This window comes from Castanea sativa, chromosome 7 (genome assembly GCF_040712315.1).
Source record: "Castanea sativa cultivar Marrone di Chiusa Pesio chromosome 7, ASM4071231v1".
NCBI classification, from domain to species: domain Eukaryota; kingdom Viridiplantae; phylum Streptophyta; class Magnoliopsida; order Fagales; family Fagaceae; genus Castanea; species Castanea sativa.
In genome coordinates this window covers 9241987-9259935 of record NC_134019.1, presented here as the reverse complement: position 1 = coordinate 9259935, position 17949 = coordinate 9241987, and the positions used below count along the sequence as shown (strand labels likewise).

The 17949-nt window shown below is 33.9% G+C and overlaps 1 pseudogene; it reads right to left on the bottom strand.

Annotated features, from left to right (window-relative positions):
• Nucleotides 1–4385: 4385 nt before the first annotated feature.
• Nucleotides 4386–16444, bottom strand: LOC142643929 (uncharacterized; annotated as a pseudogene).
• Nucleotides 16445–17949: the final 1505 nt, after the last annotated feature.

The window sequence follows — 17949 nt, the reverse complement described above, 5'->3', positions numbered from 1 at the left end:
GTGTGTTTCCATTTAGTAGTCAAGTCAAAAAGACTTACATCGGGTTAGATTAGCCGAATGATGTTTCCCGCGTCTTCAATGCATAGGAACACGTGTAATTTTAACATTATAAAGTTAGTGGTTTTGAAAATATTTAATAATATAAAAAATATATATAATACTGCATTAACAATATTTTCAAAACAATTTCACCTCTAAATGACAAGTTATTAGTAGATAAAAATAATAATTTAAAAAGTAAAACCATATTAGAATTAGTAACAATTTATCACATATAATTTATTATAAAATTATAATAAGAATGTAGCATTATTTGAAAAAAAAAAAAAAACTATTTAATCTACTTGTATGATACTAAAATAGTAGTTTAGAAAGCATGTCATTGCTTGGAAATTTCTAAATGGTTAGATACAGCTTTATTTTTCCTTCCAATCTAACCTGATGCAAGTCTTTTTGACCTGACTACTAAATGGAAACATGCTTTCTCCAACCTGATGCAAGGCTTTTTGACTTGACTACTAAATGGAAACATACTTTCTCTTGGGGAAGGAAAAATAAAGCTGTATCCGACAATTTAGAAATATCCAAGCAATGACATGCTTTCTAAACTAATATTTTAGTTTTTCATAAGTAATTTTATGTTCACAATATCTTTATTATAGTTTCATAACAAATTATATGTGATAAATTATGACTGATTTTAATTTGGTCACACTCTTAACATTATTTTTTTATCCACCAGTAACTTGTATATGCAGTGACAGCTCTACATGCAAGCCAAGGTGGTCACAAGACTACACTAACTTGCAAAAAAATGTATATATACACTTGTAAAAAAAATATTATATGCTAAACTAACCATTGTGACTACCCTAATAAAAATTTTGAACACCCTGACTTAAGAATTACAAAAAATTGGGTTTAACAAAATAAGAGTAATGCTACTACATTCACAACATTTTCACAATAATTTTACAATAAATCTAATGCAGTAAGCTATTACTGATTCTAATTTAGACCAAATACTAATATTATTTTTTTACCCACCAATAACAACTTTTTGCATAAAATTTATTGTAAAATTATTATGAATGTAGCTTTACTCCAAAATTAATTCTATCTCCAAACATAATTCTTAGTCCCTGTGTTTTTTTTTAAAGCTTAAATAACAACAATAAATATTAGTTCAAATAACAACAAACATAAACCAAACAAAAACAAGACAAGGCCAAACAACAAGAAGTGAAAAAATTATCTTATAAAAAGCCTATTATAAAACAAAAAGATAAAATTTGTAACTCGTTCAACCTATTCAATAAAAATAACTTCTAATTTCATTTTTCTTTAAAAAATTGTACCAATAAAAATATTGTGGTAGTTTAAATTTCTTACTGACCACCTTAAAAAAAATCCTAGAGCCACTACTGACCATAATAATACTTTTTCTTTCCTTTTTGAACAAGGTTTGGTGTAGCAAGTAGTTTTTTATTTCTCAGAAGAAAGCATGTCATTGGGAAATTTCTAAAGGTTGGAATTTCATTCACATCCTGAGGATTGATTTAATACCAACCAACCATGTGACTTTTTAAAACTAACCAATTTGGTCTCTAAAGTCAATTTAGTCTCTAAAACAATTGAGAAAAAATAACTAAACTGTTTAAGAACTAAGTTAGTTTTAGGAACCAAATTAGCTAATTTTGAAAAAATTTAGACCAAATTAGCATTAATCCAAAGACTTCAAACCTCAGAATATGTTAACAAAATTTACCATTTTCCTTTCAAAAATTATGTATATAAGAGCATTCACATTGGGAATGTCATATGTCATATACCATTTTCCTTTAGTAGTCAAGTCAAAAAGTTGTATTAGGGGAGATGAGCCAAAAAAGTCTTGTGCCACACCAAAAGGCACAACTTGTTCCACAACTCGCCACATGGGCAAGTTGTGGCACAACTTGTGCCTTTTGGTGGACGAGTTGTGACACAACTTGTGCCTTTTGGTGTGGCACCAAAATTACTCGAGATAAGCCGAATCGCATTCCCACGTCTTCAAGGACAAAGCTATTTATGGGCTTCTTGGGGCACCCCAATTTTATTTTTTTTTTAATATTACTATATATGTAATACTAATTTTAGTAATTTTTGGTCTATAAAATTATATTTTGTCTCGTTAATAATATCATTCTTTTAAGAGTAATATTATAGTCATAAAATTTTCTACAAAATTTTTACAAACTACTAAGATAATAAATTCTTATTGGTTCACATTTGGACCCACCACTTACATAATTTTTTTAACTTACCAATAACCACTAATCTCATCAGTAATTTGTAAAAAGGTTTGTAATTCTAGCATTTTCCTCATTTTAAATATCATATAAAAATTCATAGATCTAAGATCTAAAACAAAATATACAAATTCCAAAAAATTAATCCAACAAAAATTACCAATAGTAAAACTAAACAAAATTAAGCCCAATAAATCAATTTCAACAAAAACAAACAAACCATCCCTAAAAATCAAAACAAAAGATTTTTTTCTATATCCAACAGTAGACACAGCATCAAAAAAAAAACCCAAAAAAAAAAAAACAAACAAAAAACCCTTTAGCGGCTAAATAGTAGCAAAAGCCAAAGGTCAGAGTTGTAGCACGTAACTAGCAGAAGAGTCGGCTTCCATAACTCCAAATTCTGGCTTTGTCCTTGCCCATCTTAAGTGCAAGGAAAACGCGAGGATCTCAATTAGAGCCCAAGAAAAATGGATATGTCAATGGATCATTTTAGGAAAGTTTTGATACCACTTTCATGATAAATTTAAAAGATTTCAAAACATTCAATTATTTTTTTTGTTCTTATAAAAACTTTCTATAAATATTTCCTAAACTAATACTCTTCCGTTAACTTTTCTCTTTTAAAAAATAAAAATAAAGACATGAATTTATTACACTAGCCTGATCACACATGTTTATGTAATTGAGAGAGTAAGATATGCAATATAATTAAAATGAGAAAGTAGTATATAAATTTTGTTCAAATGCTTTCCAATTTAGAGAAGAATTCAGTATATGAAACAGTAAGTGTAGAAGAAAATAGTGTCGGTTAGAAATATAATGACAGAATGAAAAAGGAACTAAAGGAATATTGTGGGTTTGGAGTTTGTGGGATCTAATGTTATTAGAATTTTTTCTCATGCATTCCACAACATTGTAATTTTTTTTCCAGGAAGTGGTAATTTTTTTTTTTTACTTGGGTAGTTTTTAAAAAAAAAAATTAATGGAAGTTTTATTTATTTATTTATATATGTGTGAGAATAGGATGGTGTTTTATATATACATATATAGGAACTATGGGTAGTTTTTTTTTTTTTTTAATTTATAGAACACGGGGTAATGGGAACTGGGAAGTAAGAAGGGTTTTTTTTTTTTTTTTAATTGAATGTTGGGTAGGTTTTTTGTTTTTAATTTTTTTCTATTTATAATTTTGATCACATTTCTTATATTTTAGGAATAAGGATAAGTTAATTAAATAAAGGATATTTTTGAAAGTAAAAAATGCAATAATTAATTTTCTGAATCCTCTTAATATATAGAAATACGGTACCACCAAACCCTCCCATCCCCAATCTCAAAAGAAATGAAGAAATGAAAATTGACTTTATAAATAAAATATTTTAAAATGCGGACATTTCCATATCAATTGTGCATATTGATGTAAAGTAGTGTAGGTAAATGATTACTCTTCTTTAGACTAAATATTGGAATCCATCGTACTTAAGCCATTCCTTTTGAATAAGCCCATCATACTATGCAAATGGTAGCTAGGTATGCAGTACTTGAAGCTTTCTCTTTCAAAAATTACATTTTAGATTAAGATTACTCTTCTTTGAATTGAATATTGAAATCCAATATATCGGAGTTGGTAGGCCCATTCATTATGATCCATCACTAAGAACCAACAAAGAATTGGTTATGCACTTATGCTCCGCTATTTGCTGAGGTTGATGCAAATTCTGAATTTCCTTAAGGGAGTTGTTGTGGATTTGGGGAATGGGAAATACGTGAGCTTTATTGAGTATCCTTACGATTCCACCTAGGGATGGCCATATCCATTGGGTAATGGATATCCAACCCTACCCGATCCAAATATTCCGGGTAATACCCGGTTCTTCATGGGTAGAGCTTAACTGGGTAGGGTATGGGTATTACTCGAATTGTTGGGGTAGGGTATGGATATTATCCAAACCCGACCCATATTTAAAATAAAATAAAATAAAAAACCTAAACCTCTCTCACCGTCACTCACACTCTCTCTGCCTCTCCACCTCTCCTCACCGCTTCGTGTTATGGGAAGGTAAGAAAAGAATTATGGTGTTTCAGTTTATGGGCTTACCAAAGTCCACGCTTGAAATTACTCTGGGCCTCCTTGGATGAAATGTCATCGTTTTCATTGTCATCATCTTCTTCGCTATCATTGGGTACTCCGATCGAAGACGAACTGTCACATGATTCCTCATCTTCTTCTTCTTCTTCTCTTTCCTTCGGAGCCTTCACGGGTTCACAGATCTCAAACCCCAACTCGACTTCGTTTCAGATCGCGAAATCCACATCACCAATCATCATCTTCTTCTTCTTCTCCCTCCGGAGCCTTCACAAGTTCATGGATCTCAAACCCCGACCTGACTTCGTTTCGGATCGCGGAATCCACATCACCGATCATCTTCTTCTTCTTCTTCTTCCTTCGGAGCCTTCACGGGTTCACGAATCTCAAACCCCAACCCGACTTCTTTTGGGATCTCGGAATCCACATCACCGATCGTTAGCTTCACTTTGTCTCTGGTAGCTGATCTTGGTAACCTTCAAAAACCCATCTTTAGTTTCATGCATTTCTTTGCTTCCATCATCAACCGCACAAAAAAATAATCAAACGGTCTGATCGAAATTGCTGTTTTGGAATTTTTTTATTGGCTAGTTTGTAAGATAAAATGTTTTGGAATTTTTTTTTTTTTTTTAAAAATGGGTTTTGGGTTTTGGGTAGGGTATGGATATCCATGAATAATAGATCCGGGTAAGATTCAAGTATGGATACTAATGGGTATTGATAATCGGGTATCCATGGGTAAATATTTCAGGTAGGGTATGGGTATACCCGATCCATACCCTACCCATAGCCATCCCTAATTCCACCCATATGTGATCAATGCAAGCTATTTCATAATTGTCCAAGATAGGTGAGACAAGTTGGGGACCTTAAGGAGCTGAAGAACTAACTTTGCCATAAGGAACTTCTAAGTCTCTTTTTTGATACCAGGCTACTGGTATGGGTGCCTATTAGGCCCAAAATTCCAATGTCATCGAGAGCAGGGGCAGCATTACAGGCACTTAAAAAATTATATGTAATATTTTTTAGGGCAAATTATAGTAAACTTATCTGTGGTTTGGCCCATTTATACTTTGCCTACCTATGGTTCAAAACTTAACACTTTACCCATCCCAGGTTACCTCCGTTAGTCTTCCGTTATCCAACTTTATTAAAAAAACCTTTTAAGACTTAAAAAAATTTAAAATGAATCAAAGAGTTAGGGTTTGAAATTTTTACAAAAATGGATAAACATTACAAATGAAATTCCAAACAATTACAAATTAAATTATTTGAAATTAAAACTAGTACAAACATGCATATCACAACAAACACAAGACAACACAACACAAGATCGGAGAGAGAGAGAGAGAGAGAGAGAGAGAGAGAGAGAGAGCCCATAGATCATAATAAACAAAAAACAAAAGTTCCACCATGGGTAGGGATTTGGTTTAGATTGGAGAGAAAGAAGGAGAAGGGGGCAAAGCTTAAGGTCATGGGCTCAGTATAGATCAGAGAAAGTAGGGAGGGTTTAAGAGATAAATCATCGAGTTGGAGGTGGTTTGGTGCAGAATGAAGAGAGGAGGGCAAGGAGGCTCTGCCATGAGTATGGGTTGGCATGAGATAGAGTGAGAAAGAGCTTGAGGTTTAAGAGGAGAGAGATGGAAAGAGGAAGCCACTGCGTTGGTGATGGTGGAGATGAGAAGGCAGAAGAGAAACGCACTTTCGACCATCGCTCCTGTTTGGTTGTGTGTGTGTGAGAGATGTCCATGGCTCCAGTGAAGCTTTGGCCATAGAGATTGGTGGTGGATCAACCATGGGTTTTGGTTATGGTGGTCTTGGAGACCGGTGGTGGATCCATCATGGTTTCAGTTATAATGGTTTTTAAGGTCGGTAGTAGATTGGCCGATGAAGTCTTGGATCTGCTCTCTTCTCTCTCTTTCCCTCTATCTGTCTCTCTCTAAGTTGCTACTTGTGTGTGTCTGAAAGTGTAGGATTTTTTAAATTTAAGGTTAATCATGTATATAAGTGTAGTTTGTGAACTTTTTTTTGAATTTGTATTTATTTGGATTGATTGGCTCAAAAAATATGTTTTTAGACCTTATTCTCTTACTGTTTTATGCATTATTTTGTTTTGGGAGGAAAGAGACATAAATGTGAGAAAAATACATATTTATCCTTATTTTTAACAGAGGTATATAACAAAAGACTAACTGAGGTAATCTCAGGTGGGTAAAGTGTTAAGTTTTGAATCATGGGTAGGCAAGGTGCAAACAGGCAATCACAGGTGGGTTTATTGTAGTTTGCCCACGTAATAATTAAAAAGAAGAGGCACTCACAAACACTCACCTTTTGATCTTAAAGTTGGAAATGCCAAGATAGTCAAATAGAAAAGAGAGATGAGATGAGAGAGAGAGAGAGAGAGAGAGAGAGAGAGAGAGAGAGAGAGAGATTTTGTGAGTGATTTGTGATTTGTGTTCTTTGATTTTAGGATGAGCTAATTTGTGATTGTAATGTAATGTGTGAGTTTTAGGTCAAGTGCAAAAATATTTCTAAGAGTAAATTAAACTAATAAAAAAATGGGCAAATTACAGTAAACCCACCTATGGTTAGACCCATTGTTCATTTTGCCTACCCATGGTTCCAAACTTAACACTTTGCCCACCTGAGATTCACTTTGTTAGAACTTTGTTATCTACTTCTATTAAAAATGAGGGTAAATATGTATTTTTGCTTTCCGTTTATATCTCTCTCCTCCCAAAACAAAATAATACATAAGAAGGGAAATAAGATTTGAAAGTAAATTTGTAAAAATGGTAAAGTTCTAGTTGAAGGACACACTACCTCTTGGTATGAACATTCTTGAGCCAGTCAATCCACACAAATCCAAAAAACTATTCGCAAGCTACACTTATATACATACAATAACCTTAAATTTAAAAAATCCTAAACTTTTAAAACTCACACACAAACAACCATCACCATCACCACCACCGATCTTAGATCCGTGGCCGATCCACCGCTGATCTCAGTTTCCACCTTTCTCTCTCTTTAATCTCATCCAAGGAACCCATGGTCAAAGCTTCACTGAGTTTTGTTGTCTTCTCTCTCTCTTTGTCACACACACACACACCCAAACAATAGCCACTGATGATCTCAAATCGAATTGCAATGACTTTGTTTTTGCTTTGTGGGTCTTTCTTTTTTTTTTTGTGGCTTTTTAGGTTGTGGGTTGATTTGATTTTGGCATGGCAGTGGTTGTGTGTTATGGTTTGCGATTGGGTTTCGGTTTCGAAGGTGATTATGGTGACTATTGATGGATGGGAGAGAGAGGGGCAACAGAGAGAGACAAATCTGGGCATTTTGATAAAGATGTCAAATGATGAAGAAAAAGTTTTGGACTTTTTGTTAATAGTTTCTACGAATTAGAGCCAACTTATGCAGACTATGTCAGAAAGGAGATGGGAAAGAAGGCTTTGCTTGTAGGACTAGCATCATATAACACAAATATTACTTATAAGGCTGATTTTCTTTTTAGAAGAAAAATGGGTAGAAGGGGGTGACTTGAGTTGGTGTCTTCTACTTGGGCGTAACCATAATGACACTTTACCTACTAGGCTTGGGCCTACGAGAGCAAGAGATTCGGATGAGCCATCTGATAAGGCTGAGAAATAGCCCAATTTGGTTCTCTATATTAGTTTTAGAAGCAAACCTAATTTTGCACTAGGACAGTTTGTTGAGATTGCTCATGCTATTGAGGCTTCCAACTATTCATTGATTTAAGTTGTTCAAAAGACCTTCAAAGACAAAGAATTCTATGTTGGAAGGAGTTTGTTATGGTGTGCCTATGATTAGATTGCCTCCCTCTACTGACCAGTTCCTAAAGTTTATGTGTTTTTGAAGTTATTTAGCAACTTATTACCAATTTTACAAAAATTACATTTTTTTGATCTTGTTTGCTTTTGTTTTTGTATGAATTTTTTGTTTTAAGAGGAGAGAGATATAAAAGAGGAGTAAAAATACTTATTTACTCTCATTTTTAACAAATGTGGGTAACGAAGTTCTTACAGAGCTGACCTTAGGTGGGTAAAGTGTTAAGTTTTAAACTATAGGTAGGTAACTTGAAAATGGACCTAACCACATGTAGGTTTACTAATTTTCCCTAAATTTATAATGTCTTTAGAAAAAACTATTGCAAATCCTACCTCAAAATTTCCTCATTTAGAATGCATGGGATTCCAAAACTCTCACGCTAGAGCAACCACATCAGCTTGTGGAAAATTTTGCAAAATAGAAAAAGTTACACTTTTTACACATTTTGGTAAAAAAAACACCCACATCAGTGGGTGTAAAATTGTGCATTTATGCACAATTGCTACAGTAACCGTGCATATATGCATGCAACCACACTAGCTCGTGAATAGTCTTTTAAAATACAAAAAGTGCTCAATTTTGCACATTTTAACCCAAAAACCCCTCACATTAGTCTTTGTAAAAATGTCTAAATATACACAATAGTATTGTAAATGAACAATAACCATGCATATATACACAGTTACTATTCACCATGTAAATAATTTTTTTATTCTTTTTTTCTCTCTCCTCACTCTCTTTTTCTCATTTCCTTTCTCACGTTACTCTCATGGTTACTGTTATAGTGTTAAAGAAATGAATATTTTATTTAAATAAATGTGTATAATAGACAAACTGATATGGATGTTTTGTAAAAATAAGTGTGTAAAATAGAAAAAGTAAGTTTTAGATGTGCAAAATGGAAAAAAATTTGCACATACTGATGTAGTTGCTCTAAGTACTAGAAAAATTAAAGCAGCCACGTTTTAACAAGTTAATAATAGCCTTTTGATTTCCTATAAACCCACATTAAAAAAAAAGAAAAAAGAAGTAAACAAACTCTTGAGGTTTGTGACACACTACCACGTCACTTTTTCGGGAGAGTGCTAACACAAAATCAGCATTTTCTTCTTAACATAGAGTAGATTTTATGTGACAATATTCACCACAATTATTAAAGGCTATTAGTAGTTTTATATAAAGACGGGAAGGTTTTAAAATAGAAAATCTAAAAGTTGATAAATAAAAGAAAATGTAAAAGTTAAATTTTGATTTTTACAAAACTTAACCTTTAGATCTTCTTTTCCTTTGATTTTTTAGTTTTTTATGTTTTAAGAGGAGAGATATGTAAAGGGGTAGTAAAATACAAATTTACTCCTGTTTTTAATAGAGGTGAGTAATGGAGACAAATGGAATTAAACTCAGGTGGCTAAAATGTCAATTTTTAAACCACAGGTAGATACAGTTTTTTTCGAGTAAACCACAGGTAGATAAAGTGTAATTTCCCATAATATATATGTATATGTGTGTGTGTATATATATATATATATATATATATATATATATATATATATATATATATATATATATATATATATGAGTTGGGTTCAAGTTACACCTGGTGTAACATTACTTAGAGTTACGCCAGGTGTAACTCTAAGTAATGTTACACCACTCAATATTTTTTAATTGGATGCGAATATTGACAAATCCACCGTTAGATTACATTATCTTCATATATTCTTTATGCTTGCTAAATTTTAAAGTAATCAAAGATTAATAGGCATGTCATCAATCAATTGTTAATATTCAAGTTTTTGTAGTTTAAAATCAATCAATATATATATAAAAGCAGAGACCTCAACTGAGAGAGCATGAGGTTCTGCCAAGTGGCACCCTTCTTTGATTTAGCCATTCAGATTTTTATTTTTATTTTTTCTACTTCCATTTCATCATTTAACACTGCTACTCTACGTGTCTCTCAACTCTTCCACTTCCCCATTAATTCCATAGGCTATTCAAAATTCTAAAACGTTTTTTTAGTTCTCTCAACTCTTCCACTTCCACGGTTATAAAATGCTCTCAGCAGTCTCAATGATGATGCAAAGCATGCCGCATCATATTTACGAGCATGGAAGTCTAAGCACGTCAGGTGTGAAGTTAACAAGGCTGCACACCGAATGGCAAACAAGGTTGCATTGTTTCTGGATAGTCCTTCCATTTGGTTTTAGGATGTGCCTAATTGTATTGCTAATATTGTTAAAGTCTAATTCTCATCTGTAAGGACTAATTCGTAGTAATAGAATGCCCTTTTACCATCACTTCTATCTTCTTTTTAAGTTTCTCCTTTTTATATTTATTTTTTTTCCTTTCTAAAATTTTTAGTTTGTCAATGCCATTGCTAGCTTTGCATGATTAATCACAAGTATGCTATAGTGGTGATTCAAAAACATTGTTTTTATTATTCACAGTTTTATAACTTAACATTTTGCTTGTGTAGGCTAGATAGTGCTCTAAATGTGACTAAATTCAAACATGGCAAGGGTTTAAAATATTGTTCTTTTTTCCCTTTTCGGAAAAGGCGTTGCATTCTTGGGTAAGTAAGAGGAAACACAAATACAATAGTTTATCAAATATGAACTAAATTTATTTATGATATAAAATTTATCTATATAAAACCAACAAGGAATTGGTCATTGAAGAAAAAAAAAAAACAACACATGGTTAGGGTTTTGTTGTGTTGATATTAATGTAAGAGAAAGGTTAACGGATACCTTAAAGGCTTTGGTTTATTATATATACATATTTTTAAAAAAAAAATTATAAGAAAAGAAAAAAGTAACTGCTTTCAATAAAATTTTGCATTAGAATTTTCGTAAATCCCATTGTCCATACCCTAAATCTAATATATAGTTTACAATTTAGCCGTGTTGGGTGTTTTGTTGAATTACAGTCAAAAGAATAGGCATATATATATATATAAGGAAGTGACTTATGAAATCCCATAACAAGGGTAATAGCGAGGAGTTCAAGCATATCCAAGTCCAATTATTCTCTCTTACTCCTTCACCAAAATTGCCTAAGTATCATCACAATTGAATTTTCCCTTTGAAGTCAAGCTTTTCTTTTATATCTTTCATTTTTATGTTCTTCATCAACTATCATATGTCAATATCGATGGTTTGTGATTAATATCCTTTTGCTGGTTGGTTAGGATTTGGTTTGCTTGTGATGAGAATGGGTGTTTGGGATTTTTAAATCTCTACAAAGTCCATAGATTTTTACACTTTTACCGGCAAACTTAGTAGATTTGGTTTTTAATGATAATAAGATTTGGTTTGTCTATTATTTTACACTTATACTGGCAAATTTCGTACATAAACTATGACTATTGTAACTAAGAATAATAGTATTGATGAATCCAATGAGTTATAAGATAATTTCTTACAAAATATTTGAAAGAGACCTCATATGAAAAAGCATGAAGTTTTGCGAAGTGGTGTATTCTATGTAAAGAGAATTGATATTTTCTCAATTGTGCCACATCCAAGATAAGAATAAATTAATGGTCCGTTTGAATTGAGGGGAATGAAGGGGGAGTAGAGTAGAATAGAGTAGATTTAGCACAAAATTAGCTTATTTTTAGCCAAATCTACTTTACTCTCCTCCACTCTCTCTCCTTCCCCCCTCCATCCAAACAGGCCATAAATATTGATTTTTTTTTTATTTGATTCAATGTTTCAAGAGTTTTCTAATTAAAAAATAAATATTCTTTGTATCATTTGGTTCAATGTTTCATGACTTTTCATTCCTTACACATACACCAACACTCTTTAATTTGCATTTTAAGTCATTATTTTTACCTCTTGCACTTCTACCCCTTTATATATACCTACTATAACCCTTCATGACATCCTACGTCAAATACACACAGACAAAAAATAATGTCATTTTCTTTCAATCTTTCAACTACACCTACCTAGCTCTAACATTGTGTCTCATCTAATCCTAACCCGTATAAGTTGGCTACAACCAAGGAAGAGGGACTTGCATTTTATATTGAGTAACAACGACAATTACGATTTTTATGTTAATGTCGGATGTTGTGGATTTGTGAGTTTTGTAAATGATGTGATTAACTATGGGTGTTTAAAATGTGTATTTTGTTTTAGAATTAATGAGAAAGAGAAATACACATTCTATATCAAATTTTATTCTATCATATTCCTCCAAAGTTTCTTTTTTTTTCCTCATTACTTCAATTGAATAATTATAATAGATATGTGTGTGTAATTTATAATTGTTGTTTTTAATGATGAACTCATTATTAATAAATTTCTATAACAATTATGCTATAATAATTATACAACATTTTCTAAAACCATCTTACATAAAATATTACAACATTATTTGTGCATCGCACGGGTAACTTACTAGTAAAACATAAAAGATGAGCTTATGGATCAAATATTAAATAACATCCGATTGATATAAAAATCGGCATGCATATTAAGAATATATAGAACATGTAATTCAACGGTTGGATTTTCAAAATATTAATTCAATAACAAGTTATTTGGTGGTGTAACATTACTTAAAGTTACACCAGGTGTAACTTGAATCCAGCCTATAAATATATATATATATATATATATATATATATATAAAATGGGAAATTACACTTTGTCTACCTGTGGTTTGCTCAAAAAAACTGTGTCTACTTGTGGTTTAAAAATTAACATTTTAGCCACTTGAATTTAACTTCATTTGTCTCCATTACTCACCTCTATTAAAAACAGTGGTAAATTTGTATTTTGCTACCCCTTTACATATCTCTCCTCTCTAAACATAAAAAACTAAAAAATCAAGGGAAAAAAATATCTAAAGGCTAAGTTTTGTAAAAATCAAAATTTAACTTTTACATCTTCTTTTATGTATCAACTTTTAGATCTTCTATTTTAAAACCTTCCAGTCTTTATATAAAACCATGGTTTTAAAAACCGGTACGGTGAACGAACCGGAAAAGCAGCTAATTACCGGTTTTAAGGTCGGACCGGGGTCCGACCGATGGTCGAACCGGTGACGTCATAAATAATTTAATTATTATTTATTTAAATTATATAAATAATTAATAAATTTTTTAAAGAAGTATATAACATTTTTTAAAGAATTTAACATAAAACATTACAAAAAAATCATGCTTAACATAATAAACTATCAACAAAACCAAATAAATAAGTTCCTTAGTCATTATATTTACATCCAAATAGCAAATAACAAATAAGTTCATTACATCCAAATAGCAAATAAGTTTTAAAGTTTCAAACAAATAACTAATAAGTTTGAAAAGTCAAGCATCATTTGTTATGAAGAAAATTGAAATCAATATCATCATGTAAACCAAATGCTCCACCACTAGCATCATTATCATCATCCTCATCCTCATTTTCTTCATCTTCAATAGGAATAGGATGATTTTTATCTCTAAATCCGGGAGGAGCATCATCTTCATCACCAAATGATTCCAAATTGATGTCATCATCATCCTCAATCACTTCATTATCCATATCTATACAAATTCCAAAACCAAAGAACAACAAATGAAATAACGATTCTAATAATCATTTATCATAAATCATAAATAGTCTAATTAAAATATGCAATTAGGCAAAGAATTGTTATAAGCTAACCTCTTTGTACATGACTAGAAGACCCTTCTTCGATTGGATGAGCTCCCTCTTCATATAATGCATTCTCTATCTCCTCATGATCCAGAAATGGAGGTTCCTCATCTTCCACTACCCAAAATTCAGTTTTATCGATACTTGCATAATCAATAGGATCAAAATTGAACTTCTTCCTTTTGACTCTATATCACAAAATGAACATAATGAATAATTGATAACCAAATCACTTATATTTCACAATCACAAAGAACCCACTCAACCAAATTAGTGAATCACTCATATTTTCCCATAACAACGTTAATTAAAAGAGATTATATAATATATACCTTTCTTTCAATCGGTAGTTATAATGAACATACACAAGATCATTAAGTCGTTGATGCTCCAATCTATTTCTTCTTTTGCTATGTATTTGTTCAAAAGCACTCCAATTCCGCTCACATCCCGAAGAGGCAGCTGTTTGGCTAAGGATCCGAATTGCAAACTTTTGTAAGGTTGGAGCACAAGATCCAAACAACTTCCACCACTCATCTAAGTTCCATATACAACACAAAACAAAGATACAATGAATCAATAAACATACTTATCCTAAAAATATAAAAAAGAGCTATAATCTTTAAAACATAATTAACTAAAGTAAATGATATCTTACCCGCCGAGATGTCTTGGCTGATTCTTGAGCAAGTTGAGTTCCAAAAGTTTGTTCACGCTCTCGAAATAGCCTTAATTCCTCCACTAACTTCAATCGGCCAACTGAAACTTTTGATTCAATCACATCTGTCACAGCAGATTGTGTCTCTAGCCTCTTATTAAGAGTAGATGAGTCATATTGGAATGCAGGATTCAACCAATAAGCAGCAGCATGAATATCTCTATAGAATTGATTATCCCAACGATCCTTGATAATATTAACATAAGGCTCCCATAGTCGCTTCTTGTCCTTAAAATTTTTTTTGATTCCATCAATTACTCTATACATGCCATCATATACATAACCCATAGCTGGTTTTTCATCAGAATCAACAATGCGTAATAAACGAATCAATGGTGACATAATATGCACAATTACATGACAATCATTCCAAAATTGATTATCAAGAATGATTTTCACCACTGCCTTTGCTTTCTTATCTTTTGCATATCTTGATTCAACATAAAATTTGCTAGTCACCAATGCTTGTAAGTCATGCTTATGTTCCTTAAGACTCCCTAAGGCAATGAAAGTAGTAGCAAACCTAGTTGGCCCTGGACGCACAATTTCCGTCCAATTTTTTCTAGTCCTCAACCAAGCTTGCAAAGCCACATGATTATAGATGAACACTGTGATCTTGGATGCACGCTTTGCAAGTTTAGCTACATGATCCATCTTCCCAATCTCCTTAAAAATTAAGTTTAGGCAATGTGCTGCACAAGGTGACCAACTAATGTTCCTATATTTTCCACACAAAATTCTTCCAAGAAAGCCTACATAATTTGCAGCATTGTCGCAACCAAATGTACTATATTTGCAGGACCAACCCAATTAACAATTTCATCAAACAAGTTACTCAAATTAATAGCATCCTTAACCAAGTCAGAAGCATCAACATAACGTATAAAAACAATTCCTTTAGGACAATAAACAAGGAAATTAATCAATGTTCTATGCCTAGTATCAGTCCACCCATCAGTCATTATTGTACAACCAAGGTGTCGGCCCAATATGAACGATAAGAATCAACAATCAATTGGACTTCTCTTTTTGCTTCTCTCAACAAAGGCACTCGAAGGGCATGATAATTTGGGCCTCTATATCCAGGACCATAAGAAGCTACAGCATTGAGCATAGGTTGATAATAACTAGAATTCACAGCATTAATTGGAATGCAAGCATCATACATCCATCTTGCTACAGCCATATCAACCCTAAACTTCTTTTCTTTGCCAGCAAGAACACTTCTAATAGAAGGTTGAGCTCCCGGTGTTGTTCTAGGAGCGAAGTAATTACCAATATCACCAACCTTTCTCTTGCCAAGATTAGATCTTAATGGAAAATTACTAGGACCACCACTTCTATTTCCCCTACTTAACCCCCTACCTCTAGGAGTAATTTCTTGAACATCTTCAAATTCTGGTGAGTCCTCTAATGGCGAATAATTAGATGCTTCTTGATCTTTTTTTGTTTGTTCTTTAGATTTAGCAATTTCCTTCAAATTCTCAACCATTTTAAACCTAACATCATAAGGTACACCCATACATGCAGCCACATCACCTTTAATTCCAGCTAGATGTCTTTTCATCCTATTAATGCCCCCTCCTTTATAACTTTTCCCACAATGTATACATCTATAGCTACTTTTTCCGTCTTTCAACTCTTCAGTCACATGATCCCATGCAGGATCACATTTCGCTCTCACAGATGAAGAATTAGCATTAGACCCGGTTGTAGAAGCATGTTCATTAGATGGTACAGAGGCAGACTCCATTTCACTCAACAATTTCAGACTTGCAGCAACTATTTTACCAACAAATAAATTCATCAACACATCAATCAACATAGTGACATACATGTATAATTCTCTATAAAAAAATATTTCACAATCAATAATCACTAATCACTGTAAATTAAATCCACAACAAATTCACACCATACAGATAATCCACAACATGATCAAAAGCAAAATCAAAAGGAAAGAATGTTACCTGATGAATCAAGCAGAGAAACAGAGAGCAACACTTCAGAGGAAAAAAAAAACCCAGCAAACAAGAATTGAAAAAAAACACTTCAGAGTCCACGATCACAGCCATAAATTTCTCCTGTAAACAAGAATTGAAGCATGGAAATGAGAAATTTAAGTGTAAAAAGAAAAGAAAAATGAAAAGAAAGAAAGGGAAATTGAAATGAAAATACAAAGGCAAAAAAGAAACCGAACCCATACCCATTTTTAACTATATGTGGAGGCAGAGAGTGTGGAGGCAGAGAGAGTGATCGTGGGTGTGGCGAGGGGCTGGGGCGAGGGGCTGGGCCGGGGCTTGCGCGAGGGGCGCGAGGGTCGCAAGGGGCTGGGCCGTGGGCGCGCGCGAGGGGCCGGGGCCGGGGCGCGCGAGGGGCCGGGGCCGGGCCGCGGGCGCGCGCGAGCCGGGCCGGGCGCGCGCGAGAGGGCGAGGGGCGGGGGCGCGCGCGAGGGGGCGAGGGGCTGTGGCGCGCGGGCACGCGCGAGGAGCTTGGGTGTGCGCGAGGATCGCGAGAGGCTGGGGCTGGGAGGCTGGGGCTGGGGCGCGCGCGAGGGGGCGAGGGGCTGAGAGAGGGCGAGCGCGAGGGGGCGAGGGGCTGGGGTGTGCGCGCGCGCGCGAGGGGCTGGGGCGCGCCGCGCGAAGGGCTGAGCGAGAGGCTGGTGGGGCGCGCGCGAAGGGCTGAGCGAGGGGCTGGGGCTGAGCGGTGAAGGCGTGAGAGCTTGAGGAATGAAGGCTGGAGGCGGCTGAAGAGAAAGAAGTGAGACACTGAGACTGTGAGAGAGGCAGAGAGCTGAATGAATTGATAGGTTAGGATTAGGTTTAATGTTTTAGGACAAAACGTCAAAACGGCAGAGTTTTGCCAAATAACCGGTTTCCGGTTCGACCGGCCGGTTTTCCGGTTTTTAAGGTTGAACCGGCCGGTTATTACTATTTACAGTTTTTAATAATATTTCCGGTTTTACCTCATAACCGGACCGGATTTGAGGCCGGTTCCCGGTTGAACCGGTCGGGCCGGCCGGTCCGGTCCGGTTTTTAAAACTATGTATAAAACTACTAATAAATATATATATATATATATATATATATTTATGTAAGGTCACAATTTGTACCCAAACCCAATAGTGAGAAGGGAATAGGCCCAAAAATTGTGTTTGGGTACAAATTGTGTTTGGGCCTATTCCCTTCTCACTATTGGGTTTGGGTACAAATTGTGACCTTACATAAATATATATATATAGGGTTTGGGTACAAATTGTGACCTTACATAAATATATATATATATATATATATATATATATATATATATATATATATATATATTTATGTAAGGTCACAATTT